The following is a 12,861-nucleotide window of genomic DNA, read 5'->3' on the forward strand; positions in this document are numbered from 1 at the left end:
TTGCTTGTGTTGAAAATTGCCATGCGTCAAGGTGGTGGATGAATTCATCTATTGCAAGGCATCCATGAGGCTGATGTGGGCTACCACGGGTTACCGTAGCATTCCGTCACAACCATCGAACTCAAAATGCTCACAGACCAACATCCTGCAGAAAATGAAAAGTTTGCCTAGGAGGCGTGGCTTATTTCATCCTACCGTGGCTATGCCGGACTACAGCCGTGAAAACCGTACACACTGCCATCATTGCTACAAGGCCATACGTCACTATACATCGCTGCTGCCACCGGCGTCTTCCATTGCGTGGCTTCATTTGCATTTACTCCAACCAAATTTATGCAATGGATCACCTACAAAATCTCGCAGAATGGCCACATTAGCCCCAGCCATGGCTCTCAGGGATCAACCAACTGTATGTGACCTTAGCTTTAGCTTCATCACAAATCTGACGCAAGTTCTCTCATCTCATTATCTGTAGCTGCTTTATCCTGTTCTACAGGGTCGCAGGCGAGCTGGAGCCTATCCCAGCTGACTACAGGTGAAAGGCGGGGTACACCCTGGATAAGTCGCCAGGTCATCACAGGGCTGACACATAGACACAGACAACCATTCACACTCACATTCACACCTACGGTCAATTTAGAGTCACCAGTTAACCTAACATGCATGTCTTTGGACTGTGGGGGAAACCGGAGCACCCGGAGGAAACCCACGCGGACACGGGGAGAACATGCAAACTCCGCACAGAAAGGCCCTCGCTGGCCACGGGGCTCGAACCCGGACCTTCTTGCTGTGAGGCGACAGCGCTAACCACTACACCACCGTGACGCCTGACGCAAATTATATTCCTAAGAATTTCCGTAGTATCACATCAAAGGATGTGATATTTTGCAAATATAACCCCCAAACAAAACGTCAGAGCCGGCAGACGTCCTCGTTTGCTCACACCGACACCGCGGGTAAAAGCAGAAGCGTGTGGAAGTTGGAGTATCCTGGGTTTCTCTGATTTCTGCTATTTCATCAAGACCACCTTCAGACAGACGCAACGTTTACACAGCCCTATTCTCAAAACGCGAGACTCAGCAAATATGCTGCTATAAACCATCCGATTACATCTGAAAGATCAGAGCAGCAAAAACAACAGGATGTTTTCTACAGAGCCTGGCCTTCGGGGTTTTTTTTTTTTGCAAACAGATCGTAATCATCTTCTGGCAAAGAGCAGAACACAGGGCTCGTTCACAGTTTAGCTTAGACGTCCTGGTGCTTTTATTCCCGCCCAACAGTCTCAATACTCTTAGCAATACCGCACACTATACAGTATATAGATCATGCGGACAGTCCTGAGCTAATAAACACGACTCCACACCCTCTCTGCAAGGACAGCGTGAGTAATTAGGCCAAGAAAAAATAATTGTTTGTTTCTGGTTACCTGACCGACCGTTTAAAAAATGCCCCGACCCTAGACTTTTTTGTTAGATGTTTAAAAAAAAAAAACAACGTATTTTCGCCGACCAACAATAAATTTTGAAAAAAAAAAAAAAATCTGCATTATGATTTGCATAATATTGTTGATCTGACAAGTGACTAATTCTAAAACGCATATATCGGACAAGAAACACTCATTGATTTCTCACGGCCTCAATCTGACATCATGACCTCTTTCCGGGAAACTCCGGCTTGTGTTGTACACAACGCTAGGCATCATGGCGGCCAACGAAGTGTTCTCGATTACCGTGATCGGTTGCGACCACACGGAAGGTTGTAAGACAATAAGTTCATTTTATAAGTTTTCAACTGTAAAAGAACTCTACGAACATTATCATCCTCCGCTGGACGAGTCATGCACGAGTATAATAGCAGGTCCAAAAGTCTAAAGATGTTTTTGATTGTTCTTTGTATTCATATTAAACATACAAGTTCACAACTTATGCCGCTTTTCCACTACAAACGCGGCTGAGTCGGGCTGAGCCGTGTCGAGCTGAGTGGGGCTATTGGAGTTGCATTTCGACTACAACCGCGCTGAACCGTGCTGGCTGGAAGTGGGTGGATACATTGGATGGAGTTAGCGAAAGTGGGTGGACGTCACGTGATGTCATTAGGCGGCGCAAACAGTGACATCAGTGAGCTTTTAAGCGGTAGTCTCACAACCCGGATAGTAAACAATAAACATGGAGGACATGGAGTCGTTAGTGTTGCTGGTCTTGGTGCTGTGGCTTGTTGTCACCGACAACGCGGACAGATACTGGCAAGAGCGTATAGATGAGGCGAGGCGCATAAGGCTTCAGAAATTCTCGTAATTCGTAATTCTTCTTCTTCCGGGTTTATGGTGTTTACAGATCCCAGCGTGCTCGCGGGGCGTGTGTGGGCATGTGAGGACACTCCTCCTCACCAATCAGTGCACGGGGAGTGTCTGCTCACGCCCCCAGCCTCACTTGGCTCGCTTTGGCTCGCTTCAGCCCCACTCCAAAACGGTGCGAGTTTTAGGGGCTAAGCAGGGCTGAAGCGAGCTGAGTCGTGCTGGTTTTTGGTAGTCGAAACGCGAGCCGTGTCGGGCTGAAGTGAGCTGAAGCGAGCTGAAAAAGGGTAGTGGAAAAGGGCCAATAGTGTTCCTAATAAAGTTAAGGTTCAACATTTGTAGTTGTTATGTTTATAGTTCCTTTAAGCATCCGAGCACTCCATATTTTATCCATGGGCTCCGAATCCTGTATTCCACAAGCTTCACTGGTTTTCTTAGGCCTGGTTCTGGATGGTTGAGTCACAGAATGACACTTCCCCACTATGTGCCACTGTTTATCCCACACCTAAAATTTATTTAAACAAACAAAAAAAACCTACCTACCCGGTATTTTGTGTGATAAAAAAAAAAATAAATAAAAAGACCTACCTACCCTATTTTTTTTTCAAGATGTAATAGGAAACAAACAATTATTTTTTCTTGGCCTTAAGACGGATTCCTCCACAGGGATGAGGGCGTTTATTAAAGACAGGGTCAGAGAGGTCAGGCGTGGGGGACTGATAAAGGATTTATTTTTGTACAGATATTTCAGTTTTACTCTTTTTCCTTGTTCGAGTATCACCTTTTATAGTCAGTGTAGTAGGAGTTTGGCTTCATCACGCCACCCTGGTGTTTACTATTTTCCTGTAACAGCACCACACACGGACTGCTTTATCCCTCGCATGCGCTATCTACACCCAACGGACACTTTAATAGGAACTTTTTGTTGTTGTTGATTCTAAGATTCCTGTTCTTGGCTGCAGGAGTGGAACCCAATGTGTTCTTCTGTTGCTTTTCTGCTCACCACGATGGTAAAGAGCGATTATATGAGTTATTATATCCTTCTTGGCAAAAAAAAAAAGCCTGAACCACCTCAAATCTGTCCATTTTCTGATCTCTGATCTTTATCATCAACAAGGCATTTGGGTGTTCCTAATAAAGTGGCTGGCGCATGTACACACCCACAAACCTGAATTAATCTTACGGCCGCTTTAAGATGCATGAAATCCGAAAGTGCGTTAACGATTTAAATGAGAAGTTCAGAAAGTAGGAAAGAATAAGTTGAAACAAGGCAACTCTGACTTGAAGATCAGCGCAGGAAGTCTGGACGGAGAAAGGCGGTCCGGAATATTTAATACGCAGCGCTCTTTCTGCGCTGTTCGATACAGAGTGCATGCTGGGTAACAGAAAGTTTAAGATTACTCACATCACCTTTTCTCAAAGGCGCGTCAGATTCATCACCCAGACCATTAGACCATGAACATCAAGCAGCACAACTAACGCCAAACGACTCTTTATTCTTCTCTCTCTTTCAGGACTCTGTCAGCAAGATCATTAAGTAACTCTCAGGATTGCTAAGCAACCGATGATTTTTTTCCCCTCTTACAGAGAGACGGCATGATGAACGAGTCAGAAATCATCGTGATTATGAGGAAGCCTGGAGACGTCGCTTTCTTACAGAAATATTACTTTATTAACGACGCATGCAGCGTTAAACGAAAAGTCGTCACATTTTTAATCATTTTTGAATCATCTGTTTATTCTGTTGGCAACATTATCTGCCAGTAGAATAAGAACATTAAGCTTGAAATGAGTCAAAGCATCTAAAAGTAAGCTAAATACTCATATTTCAGTTCTAATCATCTAATAACAAATATTAGATGAACTCACCCATATTAAAGATAGTTTGCCTTAACAAGATATCATGTTTTGTTTGCAGTGTAGTTCTTTCAAAGAATAAAAAACGTGAACGGGAAAAGCTTGATGTGAAAACAACAGAAAGGATGGTCTATCTATAATTACTCTATCCACATTTACTGGATATGACCAATCGTGCACTCTGATTGGCTACTCTACTACTAGGATATCAGCTCATATGGAGCTCTTGCAGTCACGTGACCGAATCCCGGCTGGAATGTAAACAGCCGCCATCTTGTCGGTCAACAACACAGCTGAATATTGTTGCACTCGTATACAAAATGGATCAATTTCAACCGACGGACTACACGGCTCATTTTTCTAATGAACAGATAACTAGATATATGTCTAAAATAAACGACCTACAGATTAGTGACCCTTATCGATTACCGGACGGAGTTTTCACGACCGTGTCAGTGCCAGAGGTGGAATACCCAGACGTGTATAATTACCTCATCAACTTTCCCTCGCTGTTCAGTGGTGAAGCACTGCGTGCTTATAAATCTCTGGACAGTTATCTTTACAGAAATTCAGGATTTGTCAGCCGCCCTCAGATGTGGCATCTTGTAAACAAGAAAATAACAATCCTCATTGGACGGGTAAGTCACTTAAGTATTACTAGTACTGATACTAGATATATCAGTAGTATCTAGTATAGCACTGACCAGCCGATTATGGTTGAATATTTTATATTATCAGTTAGATCAAGTATCAGTAGTCTATCACTATTACTGTATATATGGTATATATGATAGCAGCAATCCATTTTGCACGCCTGTCAGGGTCCCGTGGCAGCCTATGAAACTTTCTTCCCGATTTCTGACCTCTCCTGTTGTGGCATTTATATGCCATACAACTCTCCAGCATTGTGGCACGGTAATATTTGCAGATTTGGGCGAAAAACAACGAAAGTCAGTGTCGGTAAATTGCGATGGCGGAAATATGGCATTTGACCCACAAGATGGTGTCTGTTTACAATCTGGATCGGCTGTGACGTCACATACAAGTGGCCTATACCTACCGTGAGTAGAGAAAAAAACAAAATGGCGGAGCGTGTTGCTGAATCAACTGAGGACGAAATAAAAACTTTACCTGAAAACAAAACCCCAAAAAAACACACACACAAAAAAAATACCCAGCAGCAAAAAATGGAATGAAAGTATTTGATGGTAAGAGTGTCTTTTTTTTAAAAATTATTTTTCAAGAATCATCATCATCACATTTTTCACAACTTGCTCCAGTCATTTCGCCAGTTTGTTTACATTCTAAGCGGAAATTATTCTGTCGGACGTTTTGTATAAAGTTTTTGTTTATCAAATTTGCAAAAAATAAAAATATAAATGCGCTGTTTCTAAAAGTCCAGTGAATGTGGATAGAATAAAACAGTTATTCCACTCAATCTGGTCGTACATGGATTATAGCCGACTATCAGCTCAGGTACAACTCGATTTCGTGGAATAACTGTTCAACATCCGAAATAAAAACAGGGAATCTTTTCTGAAGCGATGATGATGATGATGATGATGATTGTGTTTCAGCACTGCATCTAAATCCATCGAAACACACTCAGACTGTAGTCTTTACGGAGGAAAGACTTCTACACCACCAGCTGATGAACACACACACACACACACACACACTGCTCTTTTTATAGACTTTCACTTCCTCTACTGTACGATATTTTTGCCAGCTTGCTGCAGCACGGTTTATAAGCGACGCCACTTTTTCCAAGAAGGGGTAACTCCGTCTGAAGAAGTCACTTGAGCGTAACAGACGTCATGCTAAAGCCATCAACACCACGGTGCAAAACAAACGACAGTCGAGTCTCAAAACGATGAATAAACTCAGAACCATGGGCAGTAAACAATCACGTTTTCTGTAAGATACATTTTTTAAACATTTAACGAAGGAATCTCTAGCTCATCTTTGAAAAGCTTTGTTTTTTCCCCTTGATGGATGATAAAGGAACAGCCAATTATCACTGCAAGCAAGAACAGGAACTAATTAAAATGTTGCCATAAACGGATATAAAGTATAACAATCGTTAATTAATTTTTTTTTAAATGTTATGATGGCAAGCTGCTGTGGTATAAGTGGAATAAAACACTTCAGGACATGCTATTAGAGGAAACTCATCACCTTCAGAGCAGTCCCGCTGATTACGCTTCATCACACCACTCTGTCGTTGATTATTTTATTATAACTGCATCACACACACACGGTTCTACAAACATGACAGGTGGCACTCACGGCGGATGAGATTACACTGCAATACTTTAAGACAAAACTCGTATTTATGTTATGTTGACATCCACAATACTACTTTTTTTTTCTCCACCAGGCTCCGCCCACCACCCAGCTCTCTCCCTATCACACGACAGATACAAACAGAGGGTATCAGGCGACTCCTCTGAGACACACGAAACCAGATAACCACATCCAATCTGGAAAGCGCTATCAACCCTCTTCCACATACATGAGCTCATAGACACTTACGACTGGCTCGTGTTTCTGTGACTGACAGGGGAGAGGAAGAGAAAGACAAAGCCCCTCCCACCCCGAGAGGGCTCTTATGGAGTTTTCTTAAAAGGGAAATATTCATTTCCGGAGACCAAACAGTGTTCTAGAAATTCTTTATTAAAATACGAGACGGTCCTCCTGGGGAAGGGACGCATGCGATGACGTGGCGCAGCGGAAGCTTGGAGCAACTCGGCTCTTTATATCCTCTGATTACATCATGGTTTTGTGAGGTTTACAAGTATTTTTATCGAGTTTTTAAATAAGTAAACTATACCTCATTGTGCAGTATATAAATGCCTAAATTATGCGAAAAAGAAGGATGATATCTTTTACCTGGTCAGAATCGTCCAACTACTCACAAAAAATGGATTCATGCCATTGGAAGAACTCAAAACAACCTCCCTGCGATGCCCGACTTCTGCTCCGAACATTCTGAATCATCCTGTTTCGATGAATTAAAAGCAAGATTAATGGGGTCTTCAAGAATAAAAAGAAAGAAAAGACGATGCCGTGCCAACAATATTTGTCCATCGTTCATCTCTAGAAGTCCACCAATGGAGTGCTGAGCGGCGACAGAGACAACACCAACACCGGGAGGTTAGTTTCGGTTTTGTTCTACCACGGTTCTTTGTAGGATACAGGGACGGATCCAGCCCAGGAATCTGACAGATGCACATTTACAGAAATATTTTCACTAATTTTACCAGATCACTATGGATTTTCACAGAGCATGCTGAGCTCTTTCTGAAAAAGGCAGTCACGGCCTGCTATGACCGCGGCTCGGCCCCATCTGGTGGTTGAGCGTGGTTGTAGCCCATGTAGCTGGCTAGCAGTAAAGTAAACACGCCCCGTGACCTATGACCACATATTTCTTCACGTGCATTGGTCTGGATCCATCCCTGGTATATTATCAGAGTCTTATCTGGTGAACTGTAATCGGTATTCCAGTGCGTTTTAGGTTCTTCAGCGTAAATGGGAAGAAAATACAGGTAACAAAGAAAACACAGACGGATCAACAGACAGAGCATTCGATTGAGGTTCAGGTCGACTACACTCCAGATAAGAGAATTACTCAGAACGTTCTGCATGAAACTCACTCATCTGAAATTTCTGAAGTTTTATTTCAGGGTAGTTTCATTTTCATTTACGTGCTCAGAACATGAACTGACCAGAAACAGGGAGCTCACTGCTCAGACAGATGAGCCAGTCAGTGTTGAAATCCAGACCGAGACAAGATTATCCAGTGTTCCTTGTTGGGAGATGAAAGTGTCTGATTAGATGATTTGTTCGAAATCTTCTAACAAAACCACGCTGTAATCAGAGGATATAAAGAGCCGAGTTGCTCCAAGCTTCCACTACGCCACGTCATCGCATACATCACTTCTGCAGGAGGACCATCTGGTATTTTAAATATCACGGCTCGAAACTCGCGGTGGTCTGGTCGCCCGAGGCGACTTAATTTGTCATTTGGCGGGTAATTCCTGTCACTAGCCAGCCCAGCTGGCTAGTTGAAAATAAAAAAATATATATGAAGCAAAGATTCAGACGCACCACCAACTAAAGCTGCCACATATTAAGCGTGTGCCGTGTCTGTGTTAATCGATGTGTTTATCGGCAGGACGGAAAATACTGAAGAATTCCGAATCACATCGTGTACGAGTCAGGCTGTCAGTTTTTTCACTACTGCGCATGCATATAACGCATCTCGCTGAATATCGCGGTAATCACGTTATCAAATTCAATAGATGTGGCCACATTATCGCCCATTTAAACACGTGTTTTTGTTGTTGTTTACATCTACATCTGCCAAAGCTACGTTGCGATGTGGAATTTTGTGAAAGGTGTACAGAAACCGCCAGAGACGGGGATAAAGCGACCTCGGTCTGAAGAGGAGAAAAAGGCCGCCGATAAAGCGTACGAGAAGGAGGAACGACAAAGGACTTATAAGCAAACGTGGGAGCAGGGTAGGCCTCGGCTGCGATATGATTTTTATGGAATAATGAATTTTTTTCAAGTTGATTCCTAGTCAATATGAAGCTCCGAATGCTTTCCCTCTCATAAACGGTTAAATACAGAAAGCATGTTGGACATATTTTGGGTGCTATAGTCATGATAGTCAGTATATTTGTTTTCAATACTCATACACCAAGTTGCCAAGTTTTCCAATATATTATTATTTGTTGATATTATATTATGGTGCTCTGTGTTGTTCTCATTTATGTATTTAACAACAGTATCAAAATACTCGGGTCTTGAAATAAATGCACATTAGTCATGAACAATGGTAACGACTCTCTTTTGTGTTATTTTTGACAGAAGTAAAATTCATACATGAACAAATTTTGGTGAGTTGATTTTCTGTTTGGCGAGTTACTTTGGAAGGGAACGAGTCCGGCTGGCTGGTGAAAAAATATACGAATTTCTAGGCCTATAAATAAATAAATAAATAAATAAATAAATAAATAAAAAAATTTTATTTTCCCAGAATGCCATTTGGTCTCTGAAAATGGAAGGAGATTTTAATTAATATTCGTGGAACGAGTCTCCAGCGTCAGCACTTTTACAGTGTTGAATATAAACTTAGAGAGAGTGAAAGTGAGAAAAGAGAGAGCGAGAAAAAGAGAGAGCGAGAAAAGAGAAAGTGAGGGAGAGAGAAAAAGAGAGCAAGAAAAGAAAGCGAGGGAGACGAAAAGAGAGCGAGAAACGAGAAAGCAAGAGAGAAAAAGAGTGAGAAAAGAGAAAGCAAGAGAGAGAGAAAATGAGAGAGAGAAAGAGAGCGAGAAAAGAAAGCGAGGGAGAGAAAAAGAGAGCGAGAAAAGAGAAAGCAAGAGAGAAAGAGAGCGAGAAAAGAGAAAGCAAGTGAGAAAAGAGAAAGCGAGAGAAAAAGAGAGTGAGAAAAGAGAAAGCAAGAGAAAAAGAGAGCGAGAAAAGAGAGACAAAAAGAGAGCGAGAAAAGAGAAAGCGAGAGCGTATAAAGAGCGAGAAAAGAGCGAGAAAAGAGAAAGCAAGGGAGAGAAAGCAAGAAAAGAGAAAGCGAGGGAGAGAGAGCGAGAAGAGAGAAAAAGAGCGAGAAAAGAGAGAGAAAAAGAGCGAGAAAAGAGACAAAGAGAGCGAGAAAAGACAAACAAAGAGAGCGAGAAAAGACAAAGAGAGCGAGAAAAGACAAAGAGAGCGAGAAAAGAGACAAAAAGAGCGAGAAAAGAGACAAAAAGAGCGAGAAGAGAGACAAAAAGAGTGAGAAGAGAGAAAGCGAGGGAGCGAGAAGAGAGAAAGCGAGGGAGCGAGAAGAGAGAAAGCGAGGGAGCGAGAGGGAGAGAAAGAGCGAGAGAGCGAGGGAGAGAAAGAGCGAGAGAGAGAAAGAGCGAGAAAGCGAGGGAGAGAAAGAGCAAGAGAGCGAGGGAGAGAAAGAGTGAGAGAGCGAAAGAGCGAGAGAGCGAGGGAGAGAAAGAGCGAGAAAGCGAGGGGGAGAAAGAGCGAGAGAGCGAGGGGGAGAAAGAGCGAGAGAGCGAGGGAGAGAAAGAGCGAGAGAGCGAGGGAGAGAAAGAGCGAGAGAGCGAGGGAGAGAAAGAGCGAGAAAGCGAGGGAAAGAGTGTGAGAAAAGAGAAAGCGAGGGAGAGAAAGTGCAAGAAAAGAGTGAAAAGAGCAAGAAAAGAGAAAGCAAGAGAGAAGAGAGCGAGAAAAGAGAAAGCAAGAGAGAGAAAAGAGAAAGCGTGAGAGAAGAGAAAGCGCATGCGAGAGTGAGAGAGAAAGCGTGAGAGAAAGAGTGAGAGAGAAAAGAAAGACTATTGCTGCTAGAACAAAGTGAGAATGTAACTATAAATGGATAAAAAGTACCGTTTTTTTAATGAGTGAAAGATGATAAAGGAAGACTGCTGGTGTAAGAGGAATAAAACACTCCAGATATGCTGTGACTTTCACTGATTACATTCCTATAACAGCACGACACACAGGGGGTTGTTCCACACATCTGGCATCTCTAAACATCTGGAGATTTATCTACCAACAGCACATGTGTTTATGATAAATTAATCTGGATGAATGCACTGTGTGTGTTCAGGTTCATCACTACAATAAAACACCATTCATGCAGAAACCCAGTTATTTTCTAAAACACACACTTTTCTCCTCGAGTTCCCGCCGCGGTTCCTGTGGAATAACTCTGCTGCTTCTCATCGGTTTATAAAATCAGGAAGTGGAAAGTGAAGCACAAATAACCTGCTGCTCATCCCAAACAATTTACTGTTTACACTCTTCTGCTCGCTCATCCAAAAAAAAAAAAAAGCTGGTAGGCAGTGGAGTGGAGTGATGATTATTACAGTATCTGAGCAGTGAGTGAATAAACCTTCGTGCAGGTAAGCAGGGTCGCTAATCATCACGTCATGCTGTGGAAGAAAAACACGGCGCAGAGTGAAGGATGGAAAGCGCTAGCGGGTTAGCAACAGCGCCTTCACAAACTTACTCACCTCAGGCAAGTTTCCGACCCAGAAAGGAAAATATCCCTGATGTACAGACTCCTCCTTTAAGTCTTTAATGTTTAAATGGTGATGAGTCCATGCTGAAGGTGAACACGGAGCTACTTTTTTATTTTTCCTCTCAGTGAGCTAGCTTAGCTCGGCGATTTAGCTCGTCGTCACTAGCGCGCGAGCTCGCTCACTAAAAGTGCTTAATCCTTTCACAAAACTGGCTTTAGTTTAAACACACGGAAAGCGCTGCCGTCCCGGAACATCCCGGTGAGCGTGTTTAACCCCGCGGTGAGCGTGTTTAACCCCGCGGGGAGCTGAAAGCGGCCTCACAGAGCCGAGTGGGAGCGCTTCAGAGCCGCAGCAGCTACACCGTTAGCCTAGCCTAGCCTAGCTTCCCTCACAGCGCCTCCCCCTCGCGCTCTCTGCGGGTCGCGCGCAGCTCAGACTGAGCGCCTGAGTGCGCGCGCACGCTGCGGCCCCTGTATGCTGGAACAAATGAGACAAAATTCAACCTCAGTAAGAGACTGTAGAGAGAGAGAGAGAGATAAACCGGGACAAAATTCAACCTCAGTAAGAGACTGTAGAGGAGAGAGAGGGAGAGAGATAAACCAGGACAAAATTCAACCTCAGTAAGAGACTGTAGAGAGAGGGAGAGAGATAAACCGGGACAAAATTCAACCTCAGTAAGAGACTGTAGAGAGAGGGAGAGAGATAAACCGGGACAAAATTCAACCTCAGTAAGAGACTGTAGAGAGAGGGAGAGAGATAAACCGGGACAAAATTCAACCTCAGTAAGAGATTGTAGAGAGAGAGAGGGAGAGAGAGAGAGATAAACCGGGACAAAATTCAACCGCCGTAAGATACTGTAGAGGAGAGAGAGGGAGAGAGATAAACCGGGACAAAATTCAACCTCAGTAAGAGACTGTAGAGAGAGGGAGAGAGATAAACCGGGACAAAATTCAACCTCAGTAAGAGACTGTAGAGGAGAGAGAGGGAGAGAGATAAACCAGGACAAAATTCAACCTCAGTAAGAGACTGTAGAGAGAGGGAGAGAGATAAACCGGGACAAAATTCAACCTCAGTAAGAGACTGTAGAGAGAGGGAGAGAGATAAACCGGGACAAAATTCAACCTCAGTAAGAGACTGTAGAGAGAGGGAGAGAGATAAACCGGGACAAAATTCAACCTCAGTAAGAGATTGTAGAGAGAGAGAGGGAGAGAGAGAGAGATAAACCGGGACAAAATTCAACCGCCGTAAGATACTGTAGAGGAGAGAGAGGGAGAGAGATAAACCGGGACAAAATTCAACCTCAGTAAGAGACTGTAGAGAGAGGGAGAGAGATAAACCGGGACAAAATTCAACCTCAGTAAGAGACTGTAGAGGAGAGAGAGGGAGAGAGATAAACCAGGACAAAATTCAACCTCAGTAAGAGACTGTAGAGAGAGGGAGAGAGATAAACCGGGACAAAATTCAACCTCAGTAAGAGACTGTAGAGAGAGGGAGAGAGATAAACCGGGACAAAATTCAACCTCAGTAAGAGACTGTAGAGAGAGGGAGAGAGATAAACCGGGACAAAATTCAACCTCAGTAAGAGATTGTAGAGAGAGAGAGGGAGAGAGAGAGAGATAAACCGGGACAAAATTCAACCGCCGTAAGATACTGTAGAGGAGAGAGAGGGAGAGAGATAAA

General features: G+C 43.3%; 1 protein-coding gene across 1 annotated transcript in view; it reads right to left on the reverse strand.

Annotated features, from left to right (window-relative positions):
- btbd7 (BTB (POZ) domain containing 7) overlaps positions 1 to 11,624 on the reverse strand; it is an 81,018-nt gene extending 69,394 nt beyond the window's left edge. Inside the window, exon 1 of the mRNA XM_060916290.1 lies at positions 11,173 to 11,624. The gene's annotated coding sequence lies outside the window, so the exon portion shown is untranslated. The remainder of the gene's footprint in view (positions 1 to 11,172) is intronic.
- Positions 11,625 to 12,861: the final 1,237 nt, after the last annotated feature.

The sequence above is a fragment of the Neoarius graeffei genome, chromosome 3 (assembly GCF_027579695.1).
Source record: "Neoarius graeffei isolate fNeoGra1 chromosome 3, fNeoGra1.pri, whole genome shotgun sequence".
NCBI lineage: Eukaryota > Metazoa > Chordata > Actinopteri > Siluriformes > Ariidae > Neoarius > Neoarius graeffei.